The 25,108-nt window shown below is 43.0% G+C and overlaps 1 protein-coding gene across 4 annotated transcripts in view; it reads left to right on the top strand.

Moving 5' to 3' along the window:
* The window catches only part of EFNA5 (ephrin A5), a 289,259-nt gene that overhangs the window by 211,473 nt on the left and 52,678 nt on the right, over positions 1–25,108 (top strand). The gene's annotated exons all lie outside the window — the stretch shown is intronic.

The raw sequence follows: 25,108 nt of genomic DNA, 5'->3' as shown, positions 1-25,108 counted from the left end.
TCTTCCCTCAGTTAAAGCTTTTCAAGGAAAATGATGTCAGATTTGAAGACCACATAGTCACGGGTTTCCAGTGTGGCTGGCCAGTAATTCCTTATCCCACAAAGAATTTTAAAAATGTGCCAGCTTGAAGGAGGTCAGAGGCTAAAGCAGGGAGGTGTTTACCGTGCCTTTTTTTTCTATCTCACTAATAGACTGTTGACATGGGTCTTTTGTGAATCCCCAGGCTAACTGAATGCATTAATGATCTGAGCGAGGGGAGGAGCAGACCCTGCTTAGATTTCAGCGTATCAGGTTTTGTTTAATTTCAGTCACTGGTTTGTTGATGGCGAGTATTTCACTTGGATGAAACGCCTCCTCCGAGCGAGCTCTGAGATCCTTGGGTCCGTGTGTATAAATCATCTTTCCTGCCACGACACCCCAGCCAGCAAAGCCTGTCGACGCTGACAGGGACCAGCTGTGTAAGGCCCTGAAAAGACATTAGGTTTTGACATCAGCTGACTGACTGTTACATTTGGAGGCGCACCGGTGGAGGGCCTGAGATTTTGTCGAGTCCGTCAGGTAGATGGAAATCACATTTAATGTTATCACATGCCTTTAACCACTTACCTGAAGCTAAACCCACCTCAGTACATGGAATTGAGCTCAAAATAACCTAGGTTCAGCTCTTTAGATCTAAATACCTCGCTCGCTGTCCATCTCACCTTCTCTCTGCTTTTGTAGCCAAGGCAGGAAGAAAGTTTAAGAACTAAAAGTTATATTACAGAACAGTAATAGAATGATTTTTTCCTGAAATGTTTTCTGCCTTATATCAGCCCTACCCTTCTATAAATATACTAAACACGATAAATTTATGAGCAAGTAAAAGCTTAATAAACATTTTACATTCTCACACTAACAAAATGCCCTTAAATTTATCATGGCTACTGAAAATGTGAGTATTTGCATATTACAAAATTCCCCTAAATTTTCACTTTCAACAGCTTAACTTCTGGAAGTTTTCTGTTTCTAAATCTTGAGGTTTAAAAATCACTAACATAAGAATATTAGTTGAAGTAGGTTACCATTCTAAGTAAAAGATGATCTGCGTGAAGCTGATGGACAACTGAAATCATTTAAAATTTAAAAAAGGAGCAGATGCCAAAGTAGGACTTCAGATGATGAACTGATTTTAATGTAGCATTTGGAAAGATTATATGTTTATTCCAAACCTTTATTTAAAAAATTAAACTATATTTTTATTTATTTTCATGAATATTTAGGTAAAAACAAGTAGAAACAGTTAAAGAAACAGTCATTTATCTTAGAACATTTTCTCATTGAGTTTAGCATACATGATTTTAAAATAACTTCTAAAAAGAGGGTTATAGAATTTTATGACTTCAATTTTCCGTCTTCAAAATTTCGGTGACGAAATACGAATACATGTTTACTTTTAGAAAGCCTGAGCATCAGCATTAACTGCGGAGTGACAGAAGGAAAATGTTCACCCTGATGATGAAGGGAATTACTGGCTTTGTTCATGTTGGAATCCCTTTAATGTTTGAAGAGGGGGTTAATGGTGATCTGCATTCATACAGCTGTGCATCCATCACACACACGTACACACACACACACACACACACACACACACACACACACGCTGGCGTTCTTGCCTACAGGCTGCTGAGAGCTGATTATTCTTCTAATCAAAATTGTCACAATCAGGGGCGACGATTAGTCAGGTTAGGGCTCTGCTAATTTTGCGTGTGGCCCTTCGCATCAGATGGCCTTGAGCACTCTTGAGTCATATCAACCAGTGTTCCAATAATACCTCCTCTGCGCCACCTGCTGCTGTTGGGATCTGCCGTTCTCTGGAATTGCTTGAGTTTGTGAGTTGTTTATTTAAATTGAGACCACAAGGTATGGAAAGTTTCTAAAACGGAAACTTGGCAACCTCTATGGCTGGTGCCATTTGAAAATTACCCGGTCAATAGCTCTAAAAATCATGAAATCAATTACCTATAAGTAGGTTTCTATTTGTTTCTGTATTTACTATGCACTTATGAAATTCAATTTATAGAGTCCAGTTCCTATGTAAAATGCATACAACATGTACTGCTTAAGACTGTCCCACATATAATACGCCTACCATATTTTAAGCCTAACTTAAATCTGACATAAAACCCATTTGACAACAATACATTTTCATAGTTTTAAAATTAAATAAATTTTGTTCTGAATATTAGCTTTGTTATAATAATCTGGTGATTGGCTGATTTTCCAGCTGCTAAAAGTATCCTATAAAAAAAGCAAGGCTTTTTATCAACCCCTTTAATATCTTTTATGTCTAAATAGGTATCACATCTTTCTAGTTGAATATTCTGCCAGTTTTAGAATTCAGTCTAGAATGTAATTCAGTTTTAGAAGGTCTTGTAGTCAAAATACATACAGTTTATTTGAATATCTAGTTTCACTTGTATATTACCATTTAAAAGTAAAGTATCTTTAGAATGATGCCAGAAGGGTAAAGAGATATCTACTTAAAAGAGTATGGGGCTTGTTATTCTTACATAAGGATGCAACATTCATAGAAATTTTTTTTTAAAGGAGAAAAGAAAAACCAAATAAGCATTCCTTTTTTGCTTCTTGAAGGCTTTAAGTGTTTTTCTGAAATACTACTTTTATGTTTTTGAGTTAGGTCTTTGTGTGTGCGTATTGGTGTATTCCCTAAGTTTTCTTGTGTATATGCACTATAATTCTTATATTTAGCTAATGACTCTTAGCAGGGAAGATCAATTTGAAAATAATTCTTTAAGAGTTTAATATATAAGAAATAATGATTTGTTTTATATAAAGAAGTTTTGCTTTCATAGTTCTGATCATTTGATGAAAATAGATTTGAGTTTTTCCAAGCAAATGTCGTAAGTCGACATTTCTTACATGGGACTGGGCTTGGATAATTTATATAATTTCTCTATGCATTTATTTATTCACTCACTCAAGCTTATATTCATTTATTCATCAATTCATTCATCAAAATCTAGTCTCTTTATATAAATAAATTTACATATATAAACATATATTGAGAATATTTATTCTCCACCTCCCTAAACAGTGAGCTAGTGGATACTCTCCAAGTACTGAATTTATTTTTAAGATTTTTGCCCTTTCTATTTTGCAAAATTTAGGAATATTTGTTGGGTCTGTTTGTTCATGAGAATTGTATTTTTATCTGAATTTTGCACTTTATAGCTTGAGCAGTCTTGCATTATTCTTTTGCTTTTACACATATGCCTCGATAGCTAATACAAAGCCACGTAGCTGATCTATCTAGTTGCTCTATGGGCAATTAAACCAGGAGTATCACCGCAGCAGGAATAAGTGGGCAAATTACACGTGTGAAGTAAGCGGGCCTTTGAAGCTTGAGCACATAGGCGTTACTGTACGAGAGGCTATGTTAGGATTCCTGGAGGGATCAGTGGAGGTTCACTGATGAATACCAGAAAGTAGAGAAGTGATGTCATAAACTTTTAACAGTCTAGTAAACTATTTTTAAGGTTTTCTATATATAAGGTTTTCCATCTTGGTGAGATCTACAGCTTTCTCTATGCAGTAGAGGAGGGTTGTCCTTGATACATTGAGAGGAGAGCTCTCTGACCTCCCAAGGGATTAACCCCAAGGGATCAAAAGCCAAGACCAGGCAGCTCTCGATTTCCTGCACTTGTCTAAAGAAAACGAGAAGCCTCCAGAAGCATTACCTTTGTTCTCTTAAGAAACGTGACAAATGATAAAGCATTGTGACTTGTAAAATCTTGCTTATGAGTTGCGACATAGAGGCAGAACTCTCATATCCTCATGGGTTTGAGTGGTCTCCGGTTGACCTCAAGTATACCATATAATTTTAGAATTCTAAACACCCCCAGTGTCTCACAAAACAGAGTGCAGTTCATATGAAATAACGAGTACTTTGTTGGAGGATTTAGTAGATGAACCACATACATCCAGTGCCCTGGTTTTCACCCTTCGCCCTCTAATTGCTTGGTGTTTCATGCTTTTATCAATTATGAGCACATTTTAAGGAGCAAAAGTAGAAAAAAAAAAAAAAAACATTTGAGTTGCAGAGGGATAGTTCCAGGCAGTAGGCTCTCATGAATGTTATATATGAATTATAGCTTTGAACATACTTAAAGATATCAAGATGAGAAAATATTTAGTCAGCAAAACTAGTTTAGAAGAGAGAGAATGGCAGAAGGCATTCTACACTCCAAGGCCTGGGACTTAATTTAAAGCAAGTCACAATCAGGCCGATAGCACCAGCTTTCCAGGAAGTGAAGATTTTGCTGTCAACCAGAGAAGCCAAGAACTTTGTCTCTGGGATCCTGAACCCAAACATACAGAGGCCCCAGGGTGTTCAAAAAGCCATTCTGTTTCGTGAATCAAAACGACCGAAACACATTTTTGTTTGGCACAGCCCGTTTCCTCTTATAACCCCCCTCCTTCCTCATAATGTTAAAGTTGAGGCATATAAAATATTTCAAATCTTTCTGTCATAGTTAACCCAAATTTATTGCCAAAAATAACAGATCATTTGAAAGGACATGATTTGCCTCCCCTTTGGGACCTGCGGGTCTATCTACCATGCATAACAACACAACATTTATGTCAGCATATCCTTCATCAGAGAGCCAGAAGGGAAAGTTGGAAAAATAAAAGAAATGACCTCCATCTGTTTAACATGTTGTCAACAGTTTTGGAGACAGACAAAAATCTTAAATTACCTCTGCACTTAAGGTACCTAATTACCTTCCAGAAGACTTTGGATGAGAAGAAGTTTTATCCGTCCAGTGAGGGTAATACAGATGTGGGGTTTTTTTCCCCATCGTTTTTTAGGCAGAGAGAACAGGTGTAGAACAATTCTGATTAAGTGCACATTATGCATTTATATCCCTGTAATGGGGAAGTTGGAACTGAGAGAGCTCCTCAAGGGCTTTAGATGTTAAGAGACCCCATGAAACAATTCAGAAGATACTTGAGGGGGACATTTCTGAATGATGACCTCACTGATTCTTCTCGTCGTTCATGCTCGCCGTTTCCTGTTGTGCAGGTTTAGCCCTCCGTAGGGTTGAGAGCAGGTGTAGGGGGGAGTTTGATGATGTGATAAACTGTGAGTACAGCTTTTCTTGAAGCTTTTCATCAATGATGACATTCCTGCCAGTTGCCACCACCTAAACAGTCCTTAGTTTTGTCGTTTTTCCATGGGAAAGGGTGGAATCCTTTCTGTGATTGTAGCCATATTCTGTCCTTCCAACCTTGTGTACCAGACACTAGACACCTAGTCATCACGACCCCCTGCGTCCTGGGCGCTGGACGCCGGCCACCTTGAGGGTCTGGTGCTCCTCACTGCACTGAAATGGATGCAATGAATGGAAACCCAGGAATGGAATTTGGCAAAATCTTGGTGTTCCACTGTGATGTCTTACCATTTAGTTTCTGAGATGACTCAGTCAGATGATTCTGTGTGATCTCTATGCTAAACTGAAATAGCATTGTAGAACATTTAGATCATCTAGTTTTTCATTTTTTTTTAATTTTAAAGGTGAGATACAGAGAAATTAAATGACTTGCCCAATTCACACTATATTTAAGACAGAGACAGTATTTAAATCGAGGTCTTTTTCTCCTATGACGTATATCACATTTCATCACAGAGATTTATTTGTATGACTCTCTCCCATACTAGATTGTCAGTTTCTTTAGGGCAGGACTCTGCCTTGGTTCATTTTTGTTTGCCCACAGGAGTAATACCTGAGCCACATATACTTGAGTGAATATTCATTCACTGAATGAATGAATGAATGAACAAAGATAAGTCATAAACATGTGAAAAGTTAATCAAATTAAGACAGGATAGTAGGTCAGTCTGGGCTTCTGTGGTGGCTTAGTCATTAAAGAATTGCCTGCAATCTGGGAGACCTGGGTTCTATCCCTGGGTTGGGAAGAACCCCTAGAGGAGGGCACGGCAACCCACTCCAGTATTCTTGCCTGGAGAATCCCCACGAACAGAGGGGTCTGGCGGGCTACAGTCCATGGGGTCACAGAGAGTCGGACACAACTGAGCGACTCAGTCCAGCACGGCTCAGTAGGTCAGTCTAGTACCATATTGTTCAAGTAAACTGTAATATTAAATTTTAGGTTAAAATAGGCCTTCTTGAAGAGAATGTGATTCCTTCTAATGAAATATGCTGACAGGCTACAGAGCTGACCTCAGCAGAATTGGGAAGTCTCAAGTGTTTCTCTACTCCCTACTCTCTACACCTCTGTCTTTCTGTCCAGTGTCCCTTTCCTGAGGCCTTTTCCAGCAGCCCTGTGGACCACTTGCTCTTTCTGAGGTTACCCACTGGACCCCATAGTCTTTCAGGGGTCTTTACTAGGTGACAGGTATTAATGAGTCGGAGAAATGAAACTACATTAATGCATTAGCGGGCAAGTATGATTTCTCTCCTAGGCGAAATAACACTCACCCGGTTAAGTGAAATTCCCTCTTGGGAAGTTATTTTTGTTTAAAGATCGCTTTTGTGTCCCAGAAATCACACCGCATGGGAAAACGGCCCTTCCTTCCTCCGTGTATTTTTTTTTTATCTTTTTTTAGATTTATTTCTTACTGGAGGACAGCTGCTTTACAATGTTGTGTTGGTTCCGGCCGTACAACACCGTGAACCAGCCGCGAGCACACATCTGTCCTCTCCTTCTTGAACCTCCCCCCAGCCCTGACCGCACTCCTCTGTATTTTTATATCCAACACACTTCCACAAGGCTGAGTTGCCTCGTGTATGCACAGTTCCTCCAGAGAGTCGGCACTTCTCCTCCCCTCATTTATAAACTTCTTTTTGAAACCACTTTTCCTTCTTTCACAAACAAAAATCTATTATAAATTACACTCTGCCCGCTCAAGAGATGTTCCGATGACTATCAAAACTTCTACTTCCAAAGATCCTTGAGGCTCTCATTATATCTTTCAAAGCAGTACAACTCTTTGGAACTGAAAAAAATACCTTTTTTAGTTATGTAAATAATGGAATTGTACATGGTCCTCTTACCTGTCACTATTTGTCAAGCACTGTCTAAGCACTTCGCAGTCAGTCCCGATTTGCTCATTTCATTCGTTCCTTTGATCCTTACAGACGTCCTAGGGCTGCAGTGTTATTCTTATTCCTGTGTTGCAGACGAGGAGACCAAGGCAGAGAAGGCAGAGTAGCCTGCCAAGGGTACAGAGTCAGCAGCCCTAGAGCCCAGATTCGAAGCTCAACAGACGGCTTTCTGTCCCTTCCCCGTGAGCTCTTCCCTGCGCTGCCTGCCACGATCAATGAGAGACTCGTCCCTGCCCAGTTATCAGCTGGATGTCCGTGGAGTCTGGGAAATGAAGGGGAAAGTTGAACTATCTTTCATCAACTCTGATTTCCTTGATAACCACCAGACAATCAGCAAACCTTACAAACCATATGTGCTGAAAAAGCCAGGTGTCACCAGGAGGACTGGAAATGCAATTTTCTTTCCACTCTGATTTTCAGTTTTTATGAGCGATGCCTCCCAAGTGGCTCAGCAGACGCCTGTCTGTATCCCAGGACATCGTGTGCGATCCACGGCCATCCTCGGGGAGCCCTGGGTGGCTGAGTTCCACGCTTGCGGGGGGTCCCTCTGCCCCTGCCGACATCTCTGTCTGAGCAGCTCTAGAATGCTCGATGAGCTGACGAGCCTCTCTACCCATGGGCTCCACTACTCAGGCTTTCTCCATTGTCAGATTTGCGCTGCCGGGGAGAGCGGATTTCTCCCCAGGGTTTTACATTTCCCCGCTGCCTTTATGGACACAGGTGAATTAGTGAAGTGGGCACAAGGAGAAAGCGTTTTAAACCTTTCAGTAAAGCATGTGTGTTCTCGGTACAGAGTGGATTAGAACACTCTTTGGGGCTTGAAAATCATGTCTCAAAATGGCAATTTTGTATTCTTTTGTCCTGTGATGGACAGCTTTGGCATCACTTCATACTTAAATAAAAGGCTTCCCGGGTGGCACAGTGGTAAAGAATCTGCCCTCCAATGCAGGAGACTCGGGTTTGATCCCTGGGTTGCGAAGATCCTCTGGAGGAGGGAATGGCAACCCACCCCAGTGTTCCTGCCTGGAGAATCCCCATGGACAGAGGAGCCTGGTGGGCTACAGTCTATGGGGTCACAGAGAGTTGGACAGGACTGAGTGACTAACACACACACACACACACTTAAATAAGGTATTTTATCTTTAGTCCTGAGACTAAAATTAGTTTACTTAAACTTATAAACAGAAAACATTCAGACTAATAAATATTGAAAACTATGTGATGAGATAAACATATATATATATTTTTTTCTGCAGAATGAAGCACAAAACAGAAGCATTATTTCAGACTTGGAGCAGATAAATAGCAAACTATGTCTGAAAATCATTCTCCTGGGGTCTAGCCCTTTTACTAATTTTTACAGTAAAGGTTATTTTACTTCCATGTTTGACTTTTACACAAATGGATTTGGAAAAGAAGAGCCATCCCTGCCCTGTGTATAGCAGCTGTGCTTACTGGTTTTATAATCTGTAATCCTAAATTGCGCTTCTATTTTAATTTCAGCATTCCTAAAGCACAGGATTCTTATCAGATGTTCAGACATGACTATTTCAAATTGAAAGGAGAAATTCAGCCATTAAGTCTCCTCATCTTCTCTGAGATTTTCTCTCTGATGTGATGAAGTGAAATACTTCTTCATGTCGCCCGTAATTTCCACTTACACCACCATCTTGCCTATGCAAACTTTTAAATAGGCTGTAGATGCGAGAGCGTCTAAAATCCGTAGTACACATCTCGTCTGGCTTGGCGTTATTGTTAAGTCAGTGAGGATCCTAATGGAGTGCAGGGGACGAGAAAACAAGAATCCAATCAATAGACGCAAAAGGCAGATGAACTTGCATAAATTGGCACTCTTAATAGGAAAAGATAAATGCACATTCCCTTTCATCTTTCAAGCCATACACATGAGTGAAAGAGGCCTAACAGATACCACCCTGAGGTTTTAAAAAAGTCTTTTTTCAGGGGTGCAAAAATTAGAAAATGCAAGTAAACTGAGCCTGTTCTGGACCGCTGAAATCAGGTCGATGTTTCAGATCCAGTGTGTGGAACTCAGCATGTTGTGTCCACACGGCTGACACCATCCAGCGTCGTGCACAGCAATACCGGCCCTCAACAAGGATCTCCAGAGGAGGGCTTGTTTCAAGACCGGAGTTTGTCTTGGGGCAACGAGTCTCTGATCCTGACATTCGGGTCTTTCCAGTGAACTCTGTGTTTACACCACGTCCGCTTCGGAAATGGCAGGCAGGATTTGTCAGATGAAGAATGTCCGGGTGTCTGGGACCTGGGTGGTCACGGATCATCTACCACCGTAGCAGCACACGGTTATTCACTAACTCCCCCTGGCTCAACTCAGGGAATTCCGAGGGAATGATGGCAGCGTGTCCTGTTCCCTGTTATACCAATTACACCCTGCCTTGGCGGGAGCAACAGTAGCATGAATCTCAGAGAGTAGCAAGGGTCTGGCACTATAGTTTCGCGTCTTAATGTAATTAGCAGCGCCCAAGAATGTTCTCTACCACTTCATCCTGGGCTCTTCACCTCTTTGTTTATCGCTTCTATCTGTGGGAAAGGAACTGGGTGTTAAAAAAGGCTGACAATAACCTTCAGGGCCTTTGCTAAAAGGTGATCTCAGCCGTGGATTTGCCATCTCACTTGGGCAGGCTTCAGTGCAGCCCAGCAACCTGATCACTTGCGTTGCTGGTTGATTTAACGCAGGCCAATAAGAAATAACCCTGGTGCTTTCTTGATGGCATTTCTCCAAAGAGCTCAATTATAGACAGGGAGAAACCTGCACCCCAGGGAAAATTTCAGTATCCTTTTTCATGATATTAGGGAATCCTCTGGTTTGAAGTAGGTGCTTTTTAAGATAAGGTATGTGTGAAATTCACACTGCTATCATTGCTTTTATTACTGTTTTACAGCACCTGGAGAACTTTTGCTCTTGGGGAAATCTAGAAACTCTCTCTTAGGGGAAATACCCTGTGTATTGTTGGAAGAGAAAGAAGAATTAACTTGTCAGTGTTGCTTTGCTCTCAATCCAGACAGCCAGAAAGAGGTTTTTGTTTTTTTACATGTCTGCTAAGAAGTATCAGCATTTCATATCTTTTTCTTTGCATATTTTGAAAGAGGTCTTTCCTTAGCCCTCTTCCATTATTGCTCTTAACTGCAATCAGTACTTTATGTGTTATATTACATAGCTTTGTTTCATTAGGGCAATGAAAACGGTATTGAACAATAGCAATATAATGCAGGGAAACCGTTTGTCATTCAGCTGGAAATTGCTAATGCAGCAGACAGTCGATAATACAATCAGCTCGACTTTCCTAGGAAAACACAAGCGAAATTTCCCCTATTTTTCTCTCGAATCCTTCTCATCAGGCGGGAGTGAGGGAAATGCTCTGAACGGCACTGGAAAGCTGGTTGCCCCTGAAGAGAGAATTTCTGTATGCCCTGGGTTTTGAATGACATCCACAGGTCCTGGGAAGAGCTCCTATTTAAGACTCAAATTCTCCCTGGAGACTTGTTTTCTGAGCGACTAGATAATTAACAGTCCTGAAAGGAAACAGCTGGATGAGACGGTGCTCAAAGTTCCTCCCTCTCGTGTGCGTCTCTCTCGTCTTGGTGCAGAAGTAGGGTTCTTATGAAATTATTACCGAATATCACGTCCCAAGGGAAGACCGGGGGCTCTCTCTTTACAAGCCTATGTTATGCAGGCTTTGCACACTGAAGAATTCATAATTGCTGTAGGTTAAGACCGGTAAACGTGAGTCATGTCTAGGACGGCAGAGGCAAGCAAGTTGGGTGTTTTTAAGGAGTGATGCGTTAGGATTTTATTGCTCTCGACGGCAGTAACTTCCCTGTGGTTGTTCTAGAGTCAAACCCAACTGTGTAGAAAGTTTTATGTGAGAGGAGTGCACAGAGTCGGTGCACACAGATACTTGGCTGCAACTGTAATGCTGAGAATTCCATTATATTTTACTTCAGTGAGTGCTTGGAGAGGCTGGGTTGCAATTTACCATTAGGAAAAAATAGGAGTGATACATCTAATTTTGAGTCTCCCTATACATTCCCACTCCAGTACTCTTGCCTGGAAAATCCCATGGATGGAGGAGCCTGGTGGGCTGCAGTCCATGGGGTCGCTGAGGGTCGGACAGGACGGAGCGGCTTCACTTTCACTTTTCACTTTCATGCATTGGAGAAGGAAATGGCAACCCACACCAGTGTTCTTGCCTGGAGAATCCCAGGGACAGAGGAGCCTGGTGGGCTGCCGTCTATGGAGTAGCAGAGTCGGACACGACTGAAGCGACTTAGCAGGAGCAGCAGCATACATTTTCCTAGTCATTGGAACCAACACAATCTCCCCACACGTGATACGAATTTTTAAATGTCCTAATGCTTCAACAGAGAAGAGCAGTATTTCATGTTTCCAGAGACTTCCACACATCGCTGCCATCTTTGGAGATATTAATTATATCTTGAAGCCACCACCCCGATTTTAAAAGTAAGCGACACTAAACGTCAGACTCTGCTGGGAAGCGCTGCTGGGCACCTGTGAGTTGCTTCCATCAGCTTTCATGGCCAGAAACTTGTCTTTAAACCAAAACAGAAGCCAGAAGCCCCGCCCCATAGTTCTGACTTTTCAACTCCTTTCCTCCTGTGGGTTAGAATGGCTGGTCGCCTCTTAGGACTCACAACCCTGATGGGGTACATGTATGCTCCAGGCCGTGTCCCAGGCGTATGGCAGACACACGGAAGCTCACGTCACAGCCTGCAGGAGCCAAAGGAGAGGCGATTCTGCCGCCCGGACCTGTCTCTCTTCCTGCCCCCCGTGTGCATGCCTGACGCAGGGCGGCCTCTACAGCGCAAACAGTGGGTATCCTTTGCAAGAGCCTTGTGTCCTGTGCTTCCAGGCTGCCCACTTGGCCAGCATGTGCCCCATGGTCCTTTCTCTAGTCATGTTCACACGACCATAGTTGGCAGCACTTTCAGTGACCAGGACTCAGGCTTCTCAGTTAATGGCTGGCTTCCTGAAAACATCCTTGGGTGGGTTTTGGCTGCAGTGAATCTTTTCTCAGCTCCAGGGTACCTGACACAGAGAATCTGAGAGGGCGCTAAAGTGAATTCCCTGTTTGGTTACCCTTTCACTTCCCAGAGATGGGGGGAAAGGTATATTTTACATTTGTCTCTTCAATATATTTTATGTTTAGGATAGAGGAAAATCTACGTTCCCTTTAGAACACCAAATGCCTTGTGATTTTAAATAATTGTCACACACAGAGCAGGTACTCAGATGTTGACTTAAAACATCAGTGAAAGTGCCCTGTTTTGTAAATAAACAGTGTGATATAGTCCCATTTGTCGCTACCCTAGATACAGATTTTGTGCTCCGTTCCAGGCCCATGTCGTAGCTGCCATAGGTTTCGTTCATGCCTCTGTCATTTTTTGACCCAGCGCACCAGAATTGAGTTAATGACTCAGTCGTAGTTCACATTCTCTCTCCGTTGAACTTGAACAGGAATACAGTGTTAACGTGCTCGTGGAAAAAACTCTGAGGTCTGGGCTTGTACTGTCGAGTGCTGAAGAAAGCCAGTTGTGACCCGTCCTCTCAAGGCCCTCGGTGCTGAGTTGTCATCCAGCCTGGCAGGCCCCTTATCGCGCTCTTATTTCATCATCTCTGTGTCTTGGCATTAACCATCCCTCTGAAATCCCACAATCTCCCCAAGTGGCTCGTTCAGAGCTTGTAGCAGGACCAAAAATTCTGAAAGTTCAAGAGGAGGGTCATGTGCATTTGCTTTGAACTACAGCTCTTTTCCGAGGTAGACACTTTGAAAGCAGAGCTTGCTAGAATGGAGGGGGCAGGGAAAAACACAAGTCTATTCTCTGTCACCGAGACAGACAAGCATTTAAGGAGGCAGGGATATTATAGCACTTGAGAATCCCCTAAAGTGCTTAGATTTATTTCTGAGACATAAATGGTGAATTGTTTATTTCTTTCTCCCCCTTATGTTTTCTTGGGATAGAGCAATTAGTTTCTTATTTTTTATGATTGCATTATTCTTGCATATATCTTTCTGTGGTCCAGGCTATAAAAGTAAATAGAGGATCCAGCTGTATGAATGAATATGCTTTTAATGAGTGTGGGGAGGAAATAATAATACTAAGTAGTATAAAACCATTTTATGTGATGAACCAAAATACCCTTGTTCCCCAGCTCCCCAGCCTTGAGCCACAGGCCCCCAGTAAATACCTGTGTAAAATGACAGCTTCATGTGTTCTGGTGTTAACGAAGTACCTCACGGTGTGTTTGGTCCCCACAACGCACTTAATATGATTTTTTTTTTGAAAGGCAGTGGCATATTCTGCTTTAATTTCCAGGGTTGGGGAAAGCTAAAATGGAGTATGTGACTTTTCTCTAACACCCTTCATTCTATCTTTGGGTGAAAGCCTTGCTGAAACAGTGAGATAACACAGTTGCTGGGTGATAATACAGTCATTTTCGTGGTGCCATGAGTTAATTTCAGAGGTGGAACTATCCTCACGCAGGAGTGTAATGTGGCATCTCCCCTCAGACCAGCCACTTGCTCAGAACAGCAGGTGGACATCCAGTGTCTGCGGCGTGCAGGGCAGTGTGGGCTGCCGTCAGGCCTTCCCACCACTCTCGGGCCTCCCTTGTTCCCCCTCTTCCTGGCCACTGTTCTCTTGCTGTTATTCGGTGGTTCTGAGTCTCTGGAGTCCCTGGCAGTGATGTGATTCGATAGCACATAGCCTCAACTCTACCATTAATTAACTTTCAAACGGCCTGTGTTAGCCTCCTCAGGCTTCCATGACAAAATACCACGGACTTGTTGGCTTACAGGGTAGAAGTTTACTTTCTCATCATTCTGGAGGATAGAAGTTCTGGATGAAGGTCCAGCAGAGTCAGTTTCTGAGAAGAGTGCTCTTCCTGGCCTGCAGAGGCACAAGAAAGAAGAGTGGAGATGGGTAAGGGGTGGGGGGCATTTTTTGGCATTTCTTCTTGAAGAACACTAATCCTGTTGGGTTAGGGCCCCACCCCTGTGACCTCATTTAACCTTAATTGCCTCCATGTTTATCTACAGACACAATCACAGGCTGGTTGAGGCTTCAACGTATAAACTGGAGGGTGACCCAAACATTCAATCTGTAATACTGCCCAAGTAAAAGGAGGGAAAAACCAAGAGAAGCACATCCTGACGTGGGAATTCTGTAGTCCACTTTTGACCTGACACTTGATGCTTCCGCCCCCACCAGTGGCCCATGTGAGCACATTCTGATGGTGGTCGCAGGGGAAAGTTGAGAAGTCCCAGGAAATAGCCGAGTGCCAGTTTGCCTTCCCTCCTTCCAAGAGAGGAGGGATGGGAGGGGAGATTTCTAACACCCAGGAATGCTCAAGGACAAGGGATTGGTTCTAGTGATTTTCTACAAAGATTTGAGCTATGCTTTGGCAGCTTTGAGGTGATGAGAAAGTTGCTTTCCTTCCGTGACCCGGGCCTGGGGAACAAAGGCTGGGTGTCCTGACAGCAGAGGCACACTCTGGTCCCTGTGACTCCTGTGGACTGGGGCAGACCCTGGGCATACCCCAGCCTGGTCCAGGCCTGACCTGAGCAGAAGGGAGCCTCGGAACCAAAAGATTCTCAGGATCGCCAGCTTGTGGTTGCTGGGACACAGCTCAGAGCAGCACAGGGTTGGCAGCGGCTGAAAGGGAGCCTTGGGTGTTCCTGCCAATGTGATAGGCGCTTGTAGGATTTTGTGAAGCCGGCTGATGAACCCTCTCAAATACAGGCACCCAATGCTGCTCAGCTGTGTAATTGGGATGGAAATGGGCCAATGAGAGGCGGCAGTTTATTCTTAACCTTTGGGGAGTCCTGTTCCAGGAGACTGTGTGTGGGGGAGAGAAAGAAGCATTACAAATAATAAGCTTCTCCGCCTGATTTGTAATGAATTAGTAATAAATGGCCTTGTGCTCCCTGCAAGTCTGACGATTGCAGAGCAGCTCCAGCTAAGAGCACGGGACCACATCTTATTTTGATCAGCTGTAGCATAGCAAAGACATGTAATTATCATAATCTAACAATTAGCCTGGCATCACTTTCCAGTGTTTAATTACCCCGATAAATGGTAATTGAATAGAGGACTTAATGACGAGAGAAACTTCCATTCTGCCTTAGGTGCTTAAGTTGTCTACCCGGCTAGGCGTGATTCTCTAGCGTTGCTTGAACAACAGGCCTGATTATCATTTTCCTTTCTGCCTTTGGCTGTTATTTCGTTTCCTGGTCTTGACCTTTGTCTGTCGTATTATTTGGCTCTTATCAACATTTGATACTGGGGTCCAGAACACAGAAGGAGGTTCTTGGGCACTTCGCAAAGTTTGGTCTGCTTCTAAGTGTTGCTTCTAATGTCCATCAGCTATGATTTCCTGTCTGGGATGTCCCTCAAGTCACCTCTATGTACAGACACCATGATGAGCATTGGGGATACAAAGATGAGTAAACTCCAGAATCACCTTCAAGGAACACTCTATGTAAAGAATGGAAGCCCCCGTAAAAATACCTAGAGTCATAGTAGTCCTGGTGATCTGCTCTCAGCGCTCAGTTCAGTTCAGCCGCTCAGTGGTGTCCGACTCTTGGCGACCCCACGGACCGCAGCACGCCAGGCCTGCTTGTCCATCAGCGTCTCCCGCACTTTACTCAGACTCACGTCCGTCGAGTGGGTGGTTCCCCAAGTGCTATGCCAGGGCTGTTGTTGTTGTTGTTTTCCTACATCTATGCATTTACCTTGAATGCACTCAGTATTTTCTCTACTTACCGCCTACTTCCTAACCACTCCAGATCACCTCCGTCTCTCCAGATTTGTATCCCACTGCCCACAAGGTCCTAACCACACCAAGTGACAGTAGCTACCGTCTCATGTGCCGATTTGCATGGAAACAGCAATAATTTCTGCTTTGCACCCTGAAGCTTTGTATAAAGCTCTAGTATCACTATCGTGCCCTAGCTTTGCAAGGTTCTAGCTTACCCTGGTCCAGTGACGACCAAACATAAAAAAAAAGCCATAGAACATTTATTCTCTTTCTTCCAGCTTGTGTTTGTTCATTTAATAATAAACTAATAGAGATTAGCTCCACGCCATGTAGATCTTGGACACCCCACCCCAGTTTTTTGGAAAAGTCAGGCCATATTTCAGAGTTAGATGGTAATGATTCCAATAGGTTATCATCAAGCTTTAATACAAATATTAATTTTTCTGCTTATACAGCAGTAGGTAAGGAATAATATAAATATTTCTTTACTGCTTGTACAGCAGTAGGTAAGGACCATGAAATCATTATTTGAGCTGGTTAGTAGGAAGGACATTAACTGTGGCTCTTTGGTTATTGTTCTTAATTTTGAAACTAGGAAGGGCCTGAAATTGGGCTGGGTAAGTCCATCCTTGTAGGATACAAAAGGGCCGTGTGTGTGCACGCTGTTTGCTGGGCAGCTGAATGGTGTGACTGACTCGCTGCCCCCTTATGCCCTGAACAGAGTCCGTTTGTTGGGCCCTTGTTCTCCCAGGACGGTGGCTGGACAACCTGGTAACAGACTTCCTGCATCTGTTTTCGGATCTGGGTGTGTGTGGCAGCTGCTTCGTTCCATGTGCTCGACACCCCATAGACTCTGGATAACTTTGGACGTGAAGGGCAGCTTGGTCTGGAAGCTCCTGACCAGTAGGAGTCAAGAAGGAGCCCGTTTTGCGTGGTGGAAGTGACCTCCGTGAGGTCACACACCGATTGCCAGACGATAATTCTTTATTTTATTTTAATCCCTTTTAGAAAACCATTTGCAGTGGTCTGCGACGTGTCAGGTCTGTGGGACTCTGCCTGCTTAATTCTTTGGCTGATTTAGCCTGTTGATGTCGACACATTCTTACTTCAAGCCCGAGGCCTCTTTGGGGGCTTAGAGGCAATTAGACTGTCACCCAAAGCTCTGGGTCCCTTCCTGAAAGAAAGTCTTGTTTAGGCTCTGCCAATTTAATGCTTTGTTTCCTTTGGAGCTCCTCAGTCAAGCTAATAAAACAAACTCCAAACAAGTTAAAACACTGGAGGACAGAACATTTGTGGGCCTTGTATTTGAAACAGGTACTCCATCTGGGAGATTCCAATTTTAAAAAGTCATTCAGCCCGAAGTGACTTGTACTAGAAAAGCAACAAGCACAAGGCATTTGAGATTTCGGTCCATCTATTTGAGATGAGTAATTAGCGTTAATTGAGTGATTTTTAAATGACTGGCTTTTAAAGCACACACACAGAGAAGAAAAGGGACAGGTTAGTATACTAAGCCACTAATAAATTCTAAATATCTGGCCAAGAAAATTACGTCTTATTCTTATCACCAACAGCTACTGAACTGAAGACAAAGCTCTCACGCTGCAGAATTCATGATTACTGAAACATTTATTTTTTTTCTTCCAGCTTGCATGTGTAAGAACGTCACTGGAATTTTCATTAATGGATAAGCAGAGCTAGGAGTTGGCTCTGGGTTCTAAATATTTTGTCAGAGTTGTATGCTTCGTTGAGTGAGAGTGTGTGCTGTGGCCTACAGCCTTTCAACTGCACAAGAATATGTAGAAGATGTATCTGAAATTCATCCTCGACTGGGTCTTCTTTTAACTTGTAAATCTTCAGTTTTGTGAGGATTTTAGTCCTTCTTGTTATGTTCTAGAGCCTGAAAGAGCGGGATTAGGCATGATGGATTTCGGTCATTGTGTACTGTATCTCATTCAGCCTCAACAACTGGCCTGGTATCGGTACAACTGTTTATGACTCTGATATCTCAGAACTAAAAAGGAAGGTCAGTGACCAATACGTTTGAAAGACTGGCATGTTTCAGCCTGTGTGAAAGAAGAAACATTTAAAATCAGCAAAGCAAATTTCTTTAGCTCCCAGTGATGTGAACATGATTTATCCACCCCAAGTCTGATTTGCTGTTTATATTTCTCACTTTAACCTCTGCGGGAAAACAAAAAAAGAACGTCTTCAGCTTTAGGAACTGAAAGCCATAAGGCTGGCATTCTGTGCTGAAAGGAGTAACAGAAGGAGACAGGAAGAGGCATGTTATGCAACAGAGAACGCGTCCTGCCCATCTCCTCCCAAAACATATTGATAACCAAACCCCATGTCTGTTGCTGAGCCCATTAGGCCCTTCAGGACAGATGAGAAATTCTTCTGGTTAAAAAGAGACATCTTATTCTCAAATTAAATCCATAATAGAATTGAAAGGCTGTGCTGTCAAGACATAGTCACTCTAGATTTAGTTTAAAATTTGGGAGGAACCCTGAGCTGATAAATTTGCCTAATCTTTGACCATAAATCATATCCTTCTTTTACATTTCAATTTCAGAATGTAATATGTTAAGTTGCCCCGTAATTAAAGAAGTGACACTGTAGTCCGATTCAAATAGGAATATTAAGACAATCACTGCCTGGACAGATTAAAATACATTTAAAATGTAATCATCAACTATCCAGCTCATGAAAAATAACATTTTCATCACTGAGTCCGTTAGAACATTCCACGAGATGGGGATGAAAGTGCCTCACAGCTTCCTAACCTCTAACAGCCACCCTGTCTCCTTTCAGTAATGCTGTTTCTCTATTTATGGAGTGAAGAAACTTCACTCAGGAACTGCTTGATAAAATACCTTGGTACATATTTCCCTGGAAGCAGGCTCTCTGCTGCGCCAGCAACATATGCTAAAGGCCAATTTAGAACATTTTAAATGTACCCCATACCCTTTCTTTTCCAGCTACTGAAAATGAAGTATGTTTGGGCTTTAGCAAAGGAAGATGGCATGAGAGGAGGAGCACTGCAGGGGCAAGTGGCTGCAGGTGACCTCGGAGGCCGCGACGCTGCCGCTTCTCTGCAGCCTGAGCCCAGAGCACCCACTGCGCGTCCTGTGGACGCAGCCTCCCGGCTCTCAGTGTCCGCCCCACGAGCGCAGATGGTGGGAGAGGAGGAAGGAAGGGCAAGGATGTGCAAAACCACCCACTGAGACAGGAAACTAGGTGATGGCTCCTTGGCGGAGCCAAGAGGAACCAAGGTCAGTGTAAGCTGAGAACGTCCGCTCGAGGTCAAGGCCTGCAGTGGGCAGGTACCAGGCGTCCCCCGCAGAGTGACCCACGTTTGAAATTATTTAGTTGGGTGCAGAACCCCACCTATCAGGTTACCTGTGGTCATCAAACAGTGTTTGGGTCCTTTTTTCAGCAGAAACCTGGTGGTACATTGTTGTTAACTAAGAGAAAAGACAGCCTGTCAACTCTTAACTTCACCTCTGTGGTCCTGATTTCATCTGAATTCCAAGACTCAAGCTGCAATTCCCTTTCTCCAGACAGGTTAAATAAGGAGATAGATATTTTCAGTAGTTTAAATGTATCACAAAAACTGTGTTTAACTGTGAAATGCCATCAAGTGAACACTGAAGGAAAAATAAGACAAACACACTTGTCTGCATAGAGACTTTTGTAGCTCGAACAATGAAATAACCTTTCATTGTTATTTTTGCTGTCAGTAGCCCCAAAACTGTATTTTTTTTTTTTTACCCAACCCTCCAGGCAGCCCCTAGGTCATCAAAACGATCATGAATTGCAGAATTCGTTTTAGGAGGTGAATTGATTACAAAGAATTAGTTGCCACGCTGAATTTTATTCTTCTTCATTAACTAAAATGATCCTTTCACAATATAGATGACATTCTCAACCAGTCTACTGCCAAATTTTGACAAATGTGTACAGTGTGTTCTTGTCCTAACAAAATATACACACTGCTGTGTATTACACGGAACACTGACCTCAGTAGCCACGCAGCCCGGTGGAGGACAGGGGCTGTAACTCTACGCCCACGAGATGCCTCCCGGCACCTGGGACTTGTGTCATCAGAACAGAGCCAGAGCAGTAATCATTTCACTCAAACACAATCACTTTTCTAAGGGTGGCAACCATGCATCCTTTCACATTGTAAACCACCGTGGTAATTTAGGACGGATCGTATTGTAATTACTGTTGGCCTGTTGTATGCAGCCAGGAATTCTTAACAATTCATAACATGCAGTGGTTTCAGAGGTAGAGAACCACAAGTCTAAGGGATGGAATTAAAGACTAGGAGTTAAAGAGGAGACATTTATAAGAAAATGTCCCAGAAACTTAAAAATGTGTTCAAGCAGTGGCGGGCTTCCCATGAAATTTGTAAATATTGGCATGTGTAATCATGCTTCCTAGAGGTGACTCTGCTCATTTAACATAAACTAAAGCTCCTGAAAGGAGTTTCCTGATGGAAAAAAGTTCTGTTTATGTGAATGGCTACAGAGCCTAACAACACTTCATCCCTGTGAAAGACTGGGAGGATGTGCGGAAGTCCGGAGCTAACCTTGTGATCTGGGACTTATTCAGACACTGATGCACCCTTCAGCTTTCCCTGCAGGAGTCTGGGATCAACCTAGGGAGAAAGAGAGCAGGGCTTGGCCCCTTGTAGCAGCCCCTCCTAGAAGATCAGTCTAAACAGGACGAGGGGAATTATAGCCAGTAATTCAGGCCATTATGGTTAGGACAGAAGTTACCTGCTTCAGAGCCCCTCAGGCTAGGGGTGAAATTCTAACTCTGCTACTTGTTTCCTGGCGGAGTTGGGGGCGGAATTTAAATAAAGAAGAATGAGAGCTTAAGAATTGATGCTTTTGAACTGTGGTGTTGGAAAAGACTTTTGAGAGTCCCTTGGACTGCAAGGAGATCCAACCAGTCCATCCTAAAGGAGATCAATCAGTCCTGAGTGTTCATTGGAAGGACTGATGCTGAAGCTGAAACTCCAATACACTGGCCACCTGATGTGAAGAACTGACTCATTGGAAAAGACCCTGATGCTGGGAAAGATTGAGGGCAGGTGGAGAAGGGGACGACAGAGGGTGAGATGGTTGGATGGCATCACTGAATTAATGGACATGAGTTTGAGCAAGCTCTGGGACTTGGTGATGGACAGGGAGGCCTGGCGTGCTGCAGTCCACGGGGTCACGAAGAGTCAGACATGACTGAGCGACTGAACAACGCAGTGGATCACAGCTTCTCTGAATGTCATTTTCTCGTTGGTGTAATGAAACTAATTGTAACTACCCAATAAGGATTTCACGGGACAACATATGTAAAGCCATAGGCTAGCAGGTTCTGGACACGACAAATGCTTGTTGTATCACTGAATGAAGGAGAGAACTGAAACCCCGTGCAGAGCGAGAATCATTCCTCTGGCAACATTCAGAGAAGACTTGAGAACTTGACTTTAGCAATCAAGTCTCAGTTCTGAGGTCAGACTGCTTGGGTTTGAATGCTGCCTCCGCCCTGTTTGTTCCTGTGATGTTAGGCATGCTGCTTGACTTCGTAATCTCGGTTTCCTCATCTCTGACTCAGTGCACTGGCTGTGTCTGTTCTGTGCAATTGTGATGGAGATTACATTGAGACAATGAGTGTAATGTAATAACCACTCAATAATATTAGCCATACACTTGGGCTTCTTCACAGTAAGGCCAGAAAAGAATGATTCAGTGCCACTTTGTAGTTGAAGAGTATAATTGGGAAAGTACTGGACTAACTCTGAACCTTCCTTTGTTTTGTACTTAGCTGCACCATACAGATGCCTTTTATGAGTTCCAGTTTGTCATTATTTTTATCTTCACAATGTCCATTCTTTGAAATTTACATTAGTAAACTAATTTATGCAAATTCAATATGTGAAACAGAAGTGTAGGTTGATTCTTTGGTAAATCATAATCGTTTCTTTGTCATATGCACAGAAGGATATCCGTACTAACTGCTGAGATACTCTCATATTTAAAAACCAGCTCCAGGGACGTCCCTGATGGCCCATTGGTTAAGACTGCGCACTTCCAACGATGGGGAGCAGATTCGACTCCTAGTGGGAGAACTAAGATCCCATATGCTATGTGGCCATAAAACTAAAATACTTAAATTTCAAAAAAAAAGAATAATAAAACAGGGGGAAAAAAAGAAACATCTTGAAAAAATAGGTAAGAAAAAATAAAACTAGCTCCAGAGTGATTCACTTAACACCCCACACAAAGTAAATTATCTCCAGAAAAGGATAACTGGTCAACCCAGTGTAAAGTGGGTATTCGGTCTCATGGTTTGTTTATCAAAATTATAGAAGAATTAACAAGGATAAAAGTTAGAAAAGGTAGCTAAATTTGAGGCAGGAAAACCTGCCAATTGGTAGAATAAAGCAGTCACACAGTGGGTGCGGGCCATGGCAATGCTTTTCCTTTTCACCTCTAAGCCGGGTCGAGGGCTGGTAGAAGCTAAGATGAGCGGCACGTCTTGGGGAACGGAACAACTTCCCCCTTGAATGTCTTTAAAATCTATAATAATAATATAATAATATAAAGTGCCTCTGGGCATTGCCTTCTGCCGCGGCGCTTGTCGGGCCCCGAGCCAGGTCTGTCAGCGCGCACCCAGTGCCGGTGATTCACGGCGGAGCTCCCTTTTATCTGAATGTTGCGGTGTCTTTTCTTTGTACTTTGGCAGTGATGTTACCTTGATGTTCAAAAACCTTTTAAAAGCAGCGCAGGCCTTCCTTGCATCTTGACAAATCGTTGTCTGCGGGTAATGAGGAAAAAAGTAAACGTGCCTTCGTGATCACTGTAAATATAAGGAAATAAGTCCTTCCGAGGGGTCCTTGGTTTTTACAAATGGTTATGTACCTTGAGACCCCCTTACGGAAAAGTGATCTGGCCACCTTCCCTTATTTCTCTTGCAGACATCCGCATGCTGCTTTTCAAAAGCATCGAGAAAGTGGAGTTTCTGAGGACCATTTGATATTTGAGGATAGAATTTAGGATTTTTACATGACATCCTTTCTTCCAGGATTTTTAAAAAGGGAAACCCGGGGATTATTTTTATTTCTGCTTTATGCGTTAACTGCCACTGTTTAAAAAGCAATAGTTTGTTATCTACCCATTTTAATCTGTCCTGTTAATAGTAATGATGCCTTTTATGCACATGTACTTTTGATACCTTTCCTCGTCCGAGGTCTGAAGCAGGCGTGTGAGGTCAGCAAGGTGGATTCTCGTTATTATTCTACTTAACACGTGAGGAAACTGAGGCTCAGGATGGCTTACGACGCTCCTGCTCAGTCAGCAGCAGAGCAAGTCCTTAAATCCTGTTCTACTCACTCAAAATAAGTAGCTCTACCGCTGTTAGCACAGTGGTGTTTCAGAAGGAATCTCGACTTTGTCGATGAATATTTAGCATCCAGAGCAAAGGTACCAGCATTCACCACAACCTGTCAGAGGTCCTCGATATGTTTGGGGGCCACATTTTAAGGAAAACAGTGGCAAACTAAAAGCCGTGAAGAGGGTCAAAATGCTAGAATGAGGAGGAGTCTGGAAATTCTATCAGAAATGAACAAAGGATTTTCAAGTCTGGAGAAAGCAGGGTCCAGAGACACAGCTGACGTCTGCGGGTGGTTTATGGACTACCTGACGAAAGAGGAATGAGACTTGCTCTCTGCAGTCTCAGGCAGCAGCAGTAGAACCCCTGGATGGAAATCACACAGAGGGAGATTTATGCTCAATATAAGGAGAAACTTGCTAACATCTAGCGATGTCCGAAAATGGAAGAGACTAGCTCACCGTTGCTGGGAAGTGTTCTCCCTGAGACTGACGTGAAGATTGTATGACTCTATGGGCGCTGTATTTCAGTGGTAACGTAGTTTTATCATGACCCTCCAAGGGCTCAGAGAAGAATTTCCTCACCAGCTAGAAACAAAGGGCTTTTGTGGCCTTTTCCACCCTGATTTTAGAAAGTTGCGTACATAACAATTCCTGTTTCACACACCATTGGGTCCTGGGAAAAGCTGTTCAGTTGATGGCGAAAGGCACTTTAGTTAAAACGAATAAGCAAAACTTTTCTAAGATAAGAATTGAAGCAGACACGGGGGTGTGTGTGGTGATGTGTGTGTGAGCATACCTTTTAACTCTTTCAGGATGGGGCCGCTGTGGTTTTGCTCTTTGCATTTGACTTGTTCCTTTCCCTGCTTCTCGGTCCAGCCCTTTTAGAACACAGCCTGTGAAGCTGAAAGAAATAAGGGGAAAAGGCATTTGACTTACATGGCTTCAATTTAATAGGGAAAGGGGCAGGGCATCAAAACAGAGAGTGGCTAAAACAAGTTTGTGACAAAGCAGATTTTCCAAGAGAGACACCTAACTCGGATCCAGAGTCTCCATTCTGGGTCTAGTTTAGTGGCTCATTGCTTCATTATTATGCCTTTGGGTTTAATTTGCCTCTGAAGTAGAAGTGTTCTAGGAATTTAATTTTCAACTTTTAAACTTTATGATTCTAATTCTCTCAATTTTATCCCTCTCATTTTCCACATTTTGCATAGGAAATGAAGAAGGCTCTCAATTATAACAAATACCATTTATTCTTTAAATTATTCAAAAACGTTTATTAAATGAAACACTGCTTTAGAAATATGAAAAGTTTTCTTCAATATATATGTGATTTTAACAAAGAAAGGAAAACAGTCTATCAGTACCTTTAATACTTAAAGTGAAAGTGAGGTGCTCCACTGGCAAGGTATTTGGAATAAATACAGTACAATTCCTCTGAAGAATGGCTCGCTGTACTTAAGATTTGGAACAGCAACATGTCAAACTATGCCTCGAATCATCAGTTCAGTTCAGTTGAGTCACTCAGTCGTGTCTGACTCTTTTCGACCCCATGGACTGCAGCACGCCAGGCCTCCCTGTCCATCACCAACTCCCGGAGTTTACCCAAACTCATGTCCATCGAGTCGGTGATGCCATCCAACCATCTCATCCTCTGTCATCCCCTTCTCCTCCTGCCTTCAATCTTTCCCAGCATCAGGGTCTTTTCCAATGAGTCAGTTCTTCCCATCAGGTGACCAGCTTCAGCATCAGTCCTTCCAATGAAC

This window comes from Bos indicus, chromosome 7 (genome assembly GCF_029378745.1).
Source record: "Bos indicus isolate NIAB-ARS_2022 breed Sahiwal x Tharparkar chromosome 7, NIAB-ARS_B.indTharparkar_mat_pri_1.0, whole genome shotgun sequence".
NCBI lineage: Eukaryota > Metazoa > Chordata > Mammalia > Artiodactyla > Bovidae > Bos > Bos indicus.
Note: the sequence above shows the minus strand (reverse complement) of the source record. Positions and strands in the feature narration are given on the sequence as shown.